Here is a 14,588-nt window from a genome sequence, read left to right on the forward strand (position 1 = left end):
AATGTATTTGTTGGGACATATGCTTGGATTTTGCCAAGCATCTATTATCTAACTTTGGTTGTCCATGGTATATCTTTTTGATCGATTATCAGCATAAATTATTCTGTATTTATTTAATCTGCCAAATGATAGATGTGCTATGTAATGTCACATTGAGATAAGTGTCTTGGATGAAAGAAGTTTTTAAATAGCATATATTTGTTAAAACTGTACCTGAGCCAATAAATGTGTTAGGGAATATTAGAATACCATATATGGAATCTGACTTGGGTCATTATTCTTGGGCTCAGTGGAATATGTATTATAACTGATTATAAGATACTTGGTCAAAGTTATTGTTGAATTCTTGAAATGGCAATATGTAAGGTCCTCCTTGCCTTCTGAATATCAAATCAGTTATAAAAGAGTTCAATGAATATCAAACTATTATCTTCTTTAATCAAAAGCAACACAAGATCGCAGTCTGGATTGTTGAACAAATTATACTGTTATATTTGTTCCCTACATTTGACTTTGAATAATATGCTGCAGGGAGGAGTCAACTCTGCAGAGCAGACACACCCGAATGTGCTAACTCACACTCATCCAGCCAAATGATTAGAGATAGAGAGTAACAGCTTCTGGATATCGTTTCAACAGGCTACATTTGCCCCCGTCATTCACCTACAGCTGCTTAACACACAAAAATAAGAATGATGAATATATCAATCATTCTGAGGGCAATATGGTTGTGTTACTTCGTTTTCACACTGCTATAAAGACATACCCTAGATGGGGTAATTTTTAAAGAAATGGAGTTTAATTGACTCACACTTGCAAATGGCTGAGGAGGCCTCAGGAAACTTACAATCATGGTGAGAGGGAAAGAGGCACATCTTATGTGGCAGGAGGCAAGAGAGAGAAGAGTGAGGAGTTAAGGGAGAAGAGCCCCTTATAAAAACATCAGATAGTGTGAGAACTCACTCATCACCATGAGAACAACATCAACAAGGGAGAAACCACTGCCATGATCCAGTCACCTCCCACCAGGTCTCTCCCTAGCTATGTAGGTATTACAGTGGTTACAATTTGAAATGAGATTTGGGTGGAGACACAGTCAAACCATATCAATGATACAAGAAGATAGGAAGGTGTAATCTATGTCTGACCAATGCCTACTATCTACCACAAAGGCCTGGTATTTTGTGTCTATTCTGTTATTAAAATAGGACTAAAAGTCATAAAGAGAGAAATAACCATTACTAGTGTAGAATCTCTGTAAAATAATTATTGGGGCTGGCCTCATCATTGACTATAATTAAATAAAAATTTTGTTCAGATATTTCTTCCAGTATTCAAAAGTTCTGGTATATAAAAAAAGTTCTGATGTTTTCTATTTATTTATAGGTTCTATGTATCTTATCTCTCAGAAAACTTTTTAAGATTTTAAGTTCACATTTGAAGCAGTGAAATTTCACCAGAATATACCTACTCTCTAATGACTTAAACAATTTTTTTAAAAACTATAACCAAAATTTCTTTTTAATTTTTTTCATTTTGAAGTATTTTATTACTCCACACATTACTGACAATTGTCACACCAATATCCAAGATTTTAACTTATCTCTGAACACCAATGGAAGGATAGATAGATGATTGGATAGATAGATTAGATAGATTATATGTAGATAGGTAGGTAGATAGATAGATAGATAGATAGATAGATAGATAGATAGATAGGAAGATAGATATGGCTTTGGAATCAGATGTTTGGTAAATTGCTGGGATTCTCCATCCAGCCCTTAATGTCAACATTTATAAATGTGAACACATCACATGCAAGGGCAAACACACAAAAACATTAGTATCCCAAAGATATAGAACAGAAAATAGAAATTGAGAATATATTTATTTATTTATCCTCTATCTCTCTCAAAAGGATTATTTTCATTTTATCTTCCAAATACATTTCATAGTAAGAACATTCATAATAATACTAACAAACATATATTATCATCTCGATAATAAGTAATCTGTTTTCTTTTGGAAATGGGCATATTTTAATGAGAAAAGTCTCTCAGGAAACTTCACATTAGTAAACACATCTTCCAAAGAGTTGTACAAAGGTAGAGTTGAAACAATACTCATTTTGAGAGATTGCAGCAGGAGGTACAGTTGAGTTCTAGCCATATTCTCAGATATGAGTTTATCTTATATTTTTTTCAAGCAAAAGTGTTTTAGACTTATAAGCCCTATATAGTCATTTTGTGATTATGAAGCAAGTTGCCCAGACAACTACTAATTATCAATTATATTTCTAAAGTATTATGTATTGACATATAACACGTGATTGATTACATGAAGAAGAGATTTTTTACATTACAATTTTACATACCTCATTAGCAATCTTAAAGAGGTGACGAAAAGTGGCTCACAGAGCCTGTTGATAGCATCTCTTCACAATTCACATTCAGAGAGGACATGTTCGCCAACTAAATCATCCATGGAGTATTTTCATTATGAAAGTTGACAAACACTACAATTAAGTTTTCTTTCCACCCCTAGAAGGAGAGGCTGATTCTTAAGTACTTGCCGGCACACCGCCATTTAAAATTTAAACAGAATGTTCAAAACTTATAATTAGAAATATTTTCTTGTTCAGAATAATACTTTGTTTTGTCTTATTCTTTTGACATAAACAGACAAAAATATTCAAACCTTCTTAAGTTTGGTCCAAGAACCATTTTAACTCTGCTGACATTTAAATGTACCACATCTTTCTTTCTTTTTCGAGTAAGTGCAGAGGCAGAAGAGTTGAATTTTGTTATAAACTTCCAAGGAAGTATTTCTTTGTTCAAATTTATATATATAGTTGCCTGTTTTTAACCTTTCAAGATGAATGATAAATTGTGTCTCCCTGTGAATAAGTCACTGTTCAGTTACTGTAATCTTTGCTGAATATCAAATAGGCGCTGATCGTTTACAGATTTTGTTTGATTACTGTCAGTTGGGTCACACATTTTCCTAAAGTGAAAGGAAAAATCAACCACTTGAAATATTTTGAAAGATAATATTCTGGAAGGTAACAATTCACTGTTGAAAACCACCGTAAGATTGCTGACAAAAGATCAAGTCTGGGTCAATGAGAACCAATTTGTTTCCTCCTCCCTGCAACTATTATTTTGTGTTGTGTATAGATATAAAAAGGTAACGAGTTTATTTTTTTCTTTTATTAGGAAAATAACCTCTTTTTTTCTGGGGCTTTAGTACTAGATATAGAAAAGAATAAATGGAAGGGTAAATAGCAGAGATGTTTTATTTTAAATAGAGAGATACATTTACAAATACAAATACTTCTTAAATAATTAACGGTGTCTGACTAGATTGGGTGAAATGTAACTTTTTCCTGAAGTTTTCGAACTGTCAAAAATTCCAAATGCATGGGAACACACACATACTTTACCTTAAATTTTATAAAATTTTAAAGAGCTTTTTAATTATGTTAAGCATTAATTTTCAAAAAGAAAATATATTACTCTTAGAAGTTACTTTGGAAATGTCTAACAATTTAGAGTTTTCAAACATTTCTATTTAACAGAACATTTGTAGTTTGTAGGATTGTGTTTTGGGATTATGGAAGTAAAAAAAAAAAAAATTACACTTCTTATGTTACCATAAAGGCCCTTAACAGAGGTTGATAATCTGCATGATGATACAACAGAGAAATTCTGAGTTCAGGGTGGCCAGCAAGGTCAGAAAAAATGCATAGTGAGAACCATAACAATGAAAATATATTTACTGAAGCACTCCAAAATACAACAATTCAGTTTAGGAATTGTTTTTAACTATTAAAGCAGGTAGCATAAATTTCTGTGAGGAAATGTTCTTTTAATAAATTGAACAAATATTTAGAAAATCTAAAACTATTAGTTTGGACATACAACAACAAAGAAAGTGCACAGCTATCGATTCCTTGAGTCTTTATGATCAGGCTATCAAGAAAAATCAAGCATAAAAGAGAAAAACCCAAATAAAAAATAGTAACAATAAACTGACCAGAAAATAGGCAATTGAGAAACATTAAAGAACTAGAAAATTAGAAAATAGTGAAAACCTGAATGAAGATACTCAGAGTGTCCAGAAGATATTGCATTTATAAATTAAGAACCCTTAACATATATTGCAGAAATAAGATATAATCGTTGTGCCCTAAAATAAAATTGAATGAAGAGCTGTAACATAGAGCAGTCTCTACTGAGATAAAAAAGAAATAAATTGATACATAAGGAAAAATACAAATAGATGTTTAGGGGAATTTAAGTGGTCCAACATCACTAGAAAATTGTGAGAGAAAATGACTAAATATAAGCCAGTATCAAAAGGAAATTAACCAGATAAATAAGATCATGAAGCTTCAGACTAGGAAAAACGAAGACATTGTCTAAAGTGACTCAAGTTTAGACAGATCACCAAACAATTTTTATTTCATAACTCCAAAAACAAATTGGTATGGTTTGTGTGCGCTGAGCCAAATCTCGTCTTGAATTGTAGCTTCCATAATTCCCATATGTTGTGGGAGTGAACAGATGGGAGGTAATTGAATCATGGAGGTGGGTCTTTCCCGTGCTATTCTTGTGATAGTGAATCAGTCTCAGGAGATCTGATGGTTTCATAAAGGGGAGTTTCCATGCACAATCTCTCTTCTCTTGTCTGCTGCCTTGTGAGACATACCTTTCACCTTCTGCCATGATTGTGAGGCCTCCCCAGCCACGTGGAACTGTGAGAGTCCACTAAACCTCTTCCTTTTGTAAACTGCCCAGTCTCAGGTATGTCTTTATCAGCAGCATGAAAACAGACAAATACACAAATTAAATATCAAAAAGAATAAAAAGTAATAGTAATGTGCACCACAGAAAGAACTAATGTAGCATCATGCTTTGCATCACCAATAATAAATGGTAGAAAATACTAATATAATATTTGCAAACATTCGAGTGCAATATTTTAAAAGTATATTGTAGACATCTGAACAATCATTCAATCTAGGGTGCAAAAAGCGTAGCTAGGCAAGTAAGCACACAGAACATTTATATTCTACTGGCAATTATTTTTAGGAATTTATTCGATAATTTTTTTCAGAAGAACATGGGAGTAATTTAAGAGCAGAGGTTGTGATATCCAGCTAACTGTCCTTTAAAACCAGTAAACAAAGTGAGTCAACCAGAAGACAACTGTATAGGAAAATATTGAGCAATGAATTCCACTTAGAACAGAGTGCTCCAGAATGGAGATCTTTGGGGAAAAAGAAAGATGAAAATCTGCAGGGAACAGAAAAGACATTTTAATTGAGAGAATACACAAATATTGAGGATATAATAAAGGGAATCATTTAAGAGAAACTCTCAGAAAAAGTAAGAAAAAAACACCACCTTGGACAAAACCCAAATGTTAAATTCATATTCCAGATGTGATGCAAACATATTGTGGCAAGCAAGGTTTTAAACAAATGATAGATAATTTTAATATAAAGACATACATTAAGATCATTTGCATGTACTTGTTTAAAGGACATGGCATTAAAAATTATACAATTATAACACATATTGGGCCCAGAATAAGCTATGTTTATATAGCAGTTGCAATACAAATGTTGTTTTAAGTTTTATAACCAAGGCTCAGGAAAATTTCTTAATGGAGTCATGATATAAATGAATGCTAAAGACAGTGACAATGTACATGTAAATATTCTTTATCACAATTAAGATAGGGAAATGGAATCGGAAAACTAGAAGCTGGTAAGTGCAAATAATCTGTCTTAAAATGTAGAGAATCAAGAGACCTGTGACAAATTCAATTGAACTAGACTTCTTATATTATTTAACATATTTCTTATTTTAAAAATTATAAGATATTAAGCACCAAGTAGTAGAGTGATAAATAAGAGCTTAAACTTGACAAATCAACAACAATATTAAAAATATATCAGTTAGAATTATGCATATAACCACCAGTATAATTAAAACAAAAGTAGCTAAAAGAGTTTATCAAGGTGAGTGGGACTGGAATTAAAAAGAGAAGAGGCAGAATAACATTGTTCGTATTTGGAAGATTGTCTGTACCATTTCCCATGTTTAAAAAATACTGCTTTGAATATGGTTCCAAGAGTTAATACCTCAGTTAGCATTCATAAAATAATGTCTGAAAAATATGTGAATTTTTATCTGCATTATGCTATTGTCTTCTCCCTTAGATAGGGTACTGATAAGATAGTAAAAGTGAACTATTGCAAATTAGATAGATGAGAAATTAGACTGTAAGGAAAATTTACATTTTCCAATATATTTTATAATCATTGTCTCTTTTGTATTTAGTGTCTGTATCTTCTATGTTATACTACTATTTTCTCTAGAGTGTTTGATTGCAAGATCTAAGGCCTGTGTAAAAGGTTCAGGGAATTCTACTATGATGCTCTAATACTCAAATTAAAAAAATATGTAATTATATCATGGACTTCTAGCCTGCTGAAGGCAATTCTTTAAACATTGTATAAGATATACATGAATTGACTTTGTCCACCTCAGATTTAGCTAAAAGCCAAAAATCAATACAAGATTCAATGTTTCTAATAGAAGAACAATGATAAAACATTTAGGAAGGTCAGTGTCCAAATGGAAGAAAAACGGCTTCAAGGAATCTCTCAGTAATAATATCAAAATGTGTTAAATTCAAATAATACATTTATCCAATCTTGCAATGTCTTATATTTACTGGGAGAAGATAGTAAGTAGGAGTTTTACTCCACAAGAATATTTTAAATGAAAGCAAATAGAAATGGAGTTCACATGAGAATATAACTAGAAACTAAATTAATCATGAGAGATATCCCATGTTTTAATATGGAATGGTTATACCATAAAATTCATGGACATTTTAGAGTCATTCTGCATCAATTAAAATATTTATTGAACACATAGAACAAAACCAGCATTTTTTCTTTTTAATTTGTAACTTACAAAGCTGACATAAGACCCACCCTTAAGTTTAATGTTTAGTAAATATTTGATTGTCAAAGAGTAAAAGTTGTCAATATTGACTATGTAAATTCTCTCTTTCGTTTTTCTTTACATATATGTACACACACATATAGACACACAAACCAAATATATATATATATATAACTCTGCTTCATTTTAGATACCAACCAAGCTGTATGTTATTAACTAAATTGACTTTGTTTTAATCAGCAATTACTAAATGAAAATTGCCAGAGACCATAAAAAGCTTTTATTACTATTATCAGGTTTTTGCAACACATTTAAACCAAAATTACCAACTCTATGCATATGGAATGAACACACTACTATAATGGTGGTTTCTACCCTGTGCCCCATTGAGCTCTGGAAGTATCACAGAGTTGATTTAGAAAGAAGTAGAGGATACTGAGGAAGATGGAAACAGAAATGACCTAATTCTAGCAAATCAACTCCTGTTTGACCCAGAGCATATCAGTCTTTAACCACATGCGTTCTTCCTCTCCACAGTTTTTTTGCTAAAAACATCTTACAGAAACCTTTTTTCTTGCATAATATCAGCATTTAACTTAGATCAACACTGAACAATTTTAAAACTCTCCCGTTGAGTTTTATTTCCTTTTGAGTTCAGATTAAAAGTATGTCTACTTTTCAAATCATGCACAGAAATATAAAGCCATAAGTAACTGCAAATTGTTGCTATTATAATAATTGCTTCCTTTTGGTCTTTTATTTCACATTACATTAACTCATCTGTTAATTTGACAGACCAATTATCCAGTACCAAGGGGGTGGAAGGAACCAGGGCACAAATAAAAACACAATATATAGCAAAAAATCAAATATTAATATAAAAATATTCTTTGGCAAAGAAAAATTGAAGTTTTCTAGAGGAAATATTAAAGGAACAAAAATCATACAACAATATTTGGCTCAGTTGGACTATACAGTATAACTACAAAAAGAAAAAGATAGAAATGCAAATAATAGAATGTCTATATAAATAACATCTTCTCTTCATATACCATTGTAAGAATATAATTCGTAAGTATGAAATACATATGGATTTATATGATATATAGAGATATAAAATCTGTGAGTGTTCTCAATTTCAAACTCATCTTTCCTTTGGGATATTGAAAATAATGAATAATATTTGTTATAAATTAAAGATTTAGCTAAGATTTTTGTAGTGCTCAAGATATCTAGTATAATTTATATGATGATTAATACTACTATTGTTATTTTTTACATGCTAGTTAACATCCACTAATTCTGAATAATACTATGAAAACCTGCCATTGATAATGAGTGTATGCTTAAGGGACTAAGCATATGGTTTTGCTGTATATTTGTGTAGGAGAAACCTGAAAGAATGCATTGCACTGTTTAGAATCAAGCTTTTTTTCTTCCCTTCCTTTTCCAATCTCTTCTTGCCATTTGATCTCCTTCCCTTTCCTTCTCATTTTTGCAGATTATGAACCAAAGGAGCCTACGTGGGAAACACTTTGGGGACCCCTTCACTTAGCCTCCCTTAGGAAAATATGCCACAGTTCAATGGCTGGAAGTGGCTTCAGTGCTCTTATGGAACTGGAACATAACAGCCCATAAGAACTGTTTGTTTTTTCAAATTTTGTGAGTTGTTTATCATTCAGTGGCATTATTAATAATTAAATTATAAAAATGTATAATCTATTAAATGATAATAGAAACAAAAGCAACACACACTCTACATATAACTTCCATATTGATTACATTTTACTATTTTCTATGCACTTGTGGCAATTTAAATCTATTGTATCTGTATGGTAGAGCTATTATATAATAATGTACTACTATGCATTTAGTACAATCAATTTTACCAATACAAAGAATATATGACACAAAATTTACATGTAATGATAAAATATATAGTACAGTACAGCAAATTTCCCTTAGCCAAATGAGGATCACAAAATGCTTTGTTGATCTTTATTGAACTCTTGCTTCTGTAGTCAATATATTGTTGAAATTCACAAATCAGTGCAAATCCAATATTGATGTTTGCATGTATTTTCCTTTACACATTTAGTGAGTAGAAAGTAGAAAGTGAAACGGTAAAAACTTAGGTTGTAAATTTACTTATTTGAAAATAACATCAAACTGGAATCTTTCCAACTTCATATTTAGTACAATCAAATTGGAAGCTCAACATTAGCCAAGGTGGTAGTATTTACACCATGAACATTGGCAAATGCTACAAATCAGGGTTTCATTTATATTCTTGACTTAATGAAATGATACATAATTTGTTAATTATGTTTAGAAAACATAAAATTGCATTAGATATAGCCATTACACTGAATAGCACAAACATTTGAAAAATTGTCTTAGGTAATTTCTCAAGAAAAAAAAAATACACACATACACACACACACACACACAGAGTATGCATTGCCTAATGACAAGGATATGTCAGATATGTTTCAAGAAATGTGTTGTTATTTGATTTCATTGTGTGGACATCATAGTGTATTTCAGTAGACTACATGGTGCAACCTATTGCTCGTAGGCTACATAATGGTACAGCATGTTACTGCACTCAATACTATACGCAATACAATGGTTTTGTGTATTTTAAACATACCTAAACATAGAAAAGTTATAGTAAAAATGCAGTACTATAATCTGTGGTACCACTATCATGTATGAATAAACCATCCTTTAGCAGCTCATGACTCTGTGTGTGTGTTTGTGTGTACACATATAGAGGGAGGAGAGATTTTAACTAATTGACTCATGAAATTCTGGAAGTAGAAATGTCCAGTACTCATAGACCTCACAGACAGGCTAGAAAATCAGGCCTTCAATTTATTGAATGAGGTCCACCCACGTTTGGAAGGCTAGTCTGCTTTACTCAAAGTGTACTGATTTAAATGTTAATTGCATCAAAAATATCTTCACAGCAACATCCAGACTGGTGTTGGTCAAAACAACTGGGTACTGTAGCTTAGCCAAGTTGACACATAAAGGAACGATTGCAAAAATATTCAAATATGCAAAAACTATCTTCTGGTTTAATAAAGAAGTTTCTGATGTCATTTTTGAATGGGTAAATTTGCAACCTAAGTTTTACTGTTTCACTTTCTACTTTCTATTCACTAGATATGTAAGGGAAAATACATACAAACATCAATATTGGATTTGCACCGATTTGTGAATTTCAACAATATATTGACCACAGAAGCAGGAGTTCAATAAAGATCAACAAATCATTTTGTGATCCTCATTTGGTTATAGGAAATTTGCTATAGTGTACTATATATTTTATCATTACATGTTAATTTTGTGCCATATATTCTTTGTATTGGTAAAATGGATCATAAATTTACATGTGCATATACAAACTCATGCAGGTTTTTTTGTTAAGCCAGTTGTTAAGGTTTAACAGCATGTCACTTTTTGGCTCTTTAGAAATGTGAGTGTGGTGTCTATTTGGTCACATTTTAAATAAATGAGTACATATACACAGAAATGGCAACTAATTAAATGTCTGTATATTGAGTAAATAAGTATTTCTTCTCTCCTCTGTATGGTCTCTTAGGGTGAGAAGACTAATGGATCTTGTCTAAAGAGCTGAAGGATCTTAGAACATTTTCCAGTGGATCCTGAGACCAGCAATTGCACCTTGAATTCTGGTTATTTAAGTAGAGCAAAGGTACTGAGAACTAATTAAAAGATGAACCCAAGCACAGAGAGACCCAGAATTAGGTCGTTGAGTTACCTTTCTTCAAAGGACTATAGACGTCTATGCAGAAACCTGAATGAGCAAGTCAACATCGTAACACAGGTCCATCTTACTTGTAGAAGGTGGAGGACCAGTCTATTCAACCAACACCATATGGGTCATGCAAATCAATGCAATTTGTGGGCCATGTTTAGACATGGGTGCAACATAATTTCTGTTTCTTAATTTATGATTTTGCATTACTCTGAATATTCTAATGTGTAAAGAAATAAAAATTCATATATTTTTAGTTTACATCCATTGTCTTAGTGAATTCAGGATGCTATCACAAAGTACCATAGATTGGGTGGTTCAAAAACAACAGAAATTTATATCACACTATTCATTAGGCTGAAGGTCTGAGATCAGGATGTCAACATGATCAAAAACTGGTGAGTGTCCTTTCCCAGGTTGCAGATGCTTGTCTTCTCATTGTATCTTCACACACTGAAGAGAGCAGAGAGCAGAAGGCTCTTTCATGACCCTTACATGGGCACCAATCCTATTCAACAGGGCTCAGCCCTCATGATCCCATCTAATCCTAATTATCTCCAAAAGGCCCTACATCCTAATGTCATCACATTGGGGGAAGGAGGATTTAGACACATGAATTTTGGAGGGCTACAAACATTCTGTTTCTTATACCTATTGATGTTAAGTGAATGCTGGAGAGCACTGCCAGTATTCCCCATTGAGAACCAAGGTACATTGACAGTGTTTGGGATCTTACTTGACTCAGTCTCTGTGGATTGTTCTAAGAAGAGAATGGCTTCATTTCCCAAGGTTCTGTCTATTTCCTGTGAGCAGTCCTAGTTAATGACTATTCTTATGTGTGAGTATAAAGGCCTGTTTCTCTTGTGTCAATAATAGACACATTTGATAGACCATTTCAACTCCAGAACATCCGGTAGGATCTGCTGAGGTTGAACTGAATCACATTTGAACTCCTCCATTGTTCAATTCATCTCAAGACCTTTTCTCTTGTGTCATTATTAGACACATTTGATAGACCATTTCAACTCCATAATATTTGGTAGGATCAGCTAAGGTCTGTGGTAGAATTGAGTCACATTTCAACTCCTCCATTGTTCAATTTACCTCAAAAACTTTTCAGGCATTTTTTTTTTCCTTCAAAATGTACTACCAGATAAATTCAAACACCTGAAAGAGAGAGTTAAAGCATCTGTAGACTCTGTGGAATTCTTCCTACAGGTTTCTAGTATGAACCCTTTCTATAACATACTGAAATTTGATTTTACTCTATTCAGATATTATCATACAATTCAAAAATAGTTACAAGACCCACAAAATATTTAAAATAAAATAGTTGATGATTTTTTTTCTGTTTTTAATACGATCAACAATGATCATGCTATTAAATTATCTTGTGATACTTCTCAGCCTTGGACGTTGCTAAGTATACTTTCCCTATTTGTGAATGGTGTTTCTGTACTGGAATTTGCAACTATGGACAAGAAACCAACCTTTTTGAAAGCAAAAGTTTCAAAAGTGCAATGCAAAGTACAATTATGCTACTGATAAAAACTACTAAAATAGCCAAGAATGCAATAGTTGACATTAAAATTTATGCTAATTTTAAATGATTTGCTGTGACATTTATGTTAAAACTCAAGTTTTCTGTGTGGTGATATATTCCTATGTACATGACGTCAAACACTGCATAATCCATAGTGCAGTAAGCCATTTTATAAATGAAATGTACTTATCATAACTATAAATACTTTTGTAAGTAGGCTTTCATTTACTAATGGAAATAGAATTCACTAACTATATTTATCTCAATGAATGCACATATGGAAGGATTTAGACTTCATTTGCTTATTTTATTGGCTTGTTTTCTGAGATATTATTACAGATAAATGGATCAGAGTTGTAAGATCACCTAATGAAAAATCTTTTGATAAGATTGCATTCAACAAATAAAAATAAATATGTCATTCAGAGTGAATACATTTTTATATGCATATGAAAGATGCATTTAGGTCCTTAATATGCAAAACTATAAACATGTGTTTTGTCATATTTCAATATTTCTTTATGTTTCCTGTGGTACTTAGGTTTTGTTTTTTTCTTTGGATTCTATGCAACTATTCATGTCTTTGCTGATATATACAGAGTAGATTTTGGTCTTTTATTAAGAGGGAAAAATGGAAGGGTACAACTTATTTCTAAATGTTAAACCAGATGTTTTATAGTTTCTAATTTGCATTTTGGGTAAGTTAAAAATAGTAAATGTGACATTTGAATCTAAGCCTTAGGTTGTCATACATTTATCAGAAGCTTTTTGTGCTTTTGTATTGTATCAATTATTCTAGACTGAATTATTTTTCAAGATTACCCGTATGACTGACTCCAGTTTAGGGTTTAACATAAAAGACATCTACATGAGATTTGGAGGCAAGGGTGAGAAACAAAAAACACTATACCCAGAAAATTGTGGGTTCCAGTTTCACTTTGCAGATTCTAGCTTGCCATAAATTTCATTGTTTTCTGACTTTCTTTTTTCTGCTGTGGTTTTCTGCCCAATTGCCAGAAATGCTGTCCTATAGAAAATTGTTCACTTGCTCCCACAATTGTGTAAGGTATGATCCCTGTAATAAATCTTTTATTCTATATAATTCACAATAATATTGCTCTCCCAAACAAACCTCAATTGATCTATCTGTCCCACTGGCAATATTTCTAAACACCTGTATCTAAAAATAAATGCCTTTAATTATACTTACAATTACTGATTTTTTATATATTTTCTTAAAATCAAGGGAATTCCCAGTGATCACTTCAGCAATCTAAAGTTTAAAAAATTGATTCTCTCATATGTAAAAATGTCTTGTTTTTAGTATATTAGTGATACCCAAAACCTAGACAAAAAATCAATATGTAGATTAGTTGATTAAAGTATAATTGTAAAACAATTCATTCATTCTTAAACAGGAAAGGAGTTAAAGACACATAAATAAGAGTAAAAATTCTTCATTTTTCTTATAATTTCTTTTAGAATACTTTTAAATTATAGATAATTTTGATATATAGACATGCAGACATAGAGACCAAATGTGTACACTTGATGTGTTTTACTATCTAGGGTTATCTTAATATTTCCCCCCCCCCCGACTGCTTCTAAAAAGATATAAACTATTTTTAGTCTTGAGAAAAATACAAATAAGAAAAAAAGAAATTTTGATGTAATGTAGAGTGAAAGAAAAATGAGTAATAAGCAAGGATTTTTAGAGAAGGTATTTTACTATCACAGAAAATGGAGTGACACAAGCTCCTAGTAATACGAATACTCCCAGAAACCCCTATTTCCACATGAATGGTATAACATACTTTTATAATTATATATTTTAGCTAAAAATAACTACTAGCTAATTCTGAGGAGTGCATCTAAGTAGCTTGTTCAAAAATATTTTAAACCATTTTAATGTATACATTTGAATTTTATCTTCAGACAAGCAAAATAAAATATCCATTTTGGGTTTTCTTTGTTTTCTTTATTCTATTGATGAATCTGATTAGAATGTTCCATGATCTTTTATGTTATTGCATTTTTACTTAATGATTGGTCCCAATTTTTGGTGAATTAATGACCAAAAATACAATAAATTCAATATATAAGATGAAGCAAGTCCAAATCAAGTATATCAGTTGCATCCAATTAAACATTTAAATAGTTGGATGACTTTATTTGTTTCAAGTAATGTCTTAGTCAGTTTTCATGCTGCTGAAAAAGACACACCTGAGACTGACTATTTTATAAAGAAAAACATGTTTAATGGACTCACAGTTTT

At 31.7% G+C, this 14,588-nt stretch overlaps 1 long non-coding RNA gene across 2 annotated transcripts in view; it reads left to right on the forward strand.

The window, feature by feature from the left end:
- Positions 1–14,588, forward strand: part of LOC108586252 — a 34,275-nt gene extending 19,687 nt beyond the window's left edge. For both annotated transcript variants that reach the window (XR_002522461.2, XR_002522460.2), the window contains 2 exons: positions 8,485–8,645; positions 10,594–14,588. This is a non-coding gene — a long non-coding RNA (uncharacterized LOC108586252). The remainder of the gene's footprint in view (positions 1–8,484; positions 8,646–10,593) is intronic.

This window comes from Papio anubis, chromosome 5 (genome assembly GCF_008728515.1).
Source record: "Papio anubis isolate 15944 chromosome 5, Panubis1.0, whole genome shotgun sequence".
Classification (NCBI taxonomy): Eukaryota; Metazoa; Chordata; class Mammalia; order Primates; family Cercopithecidae; genus Papio; species Papio anubis.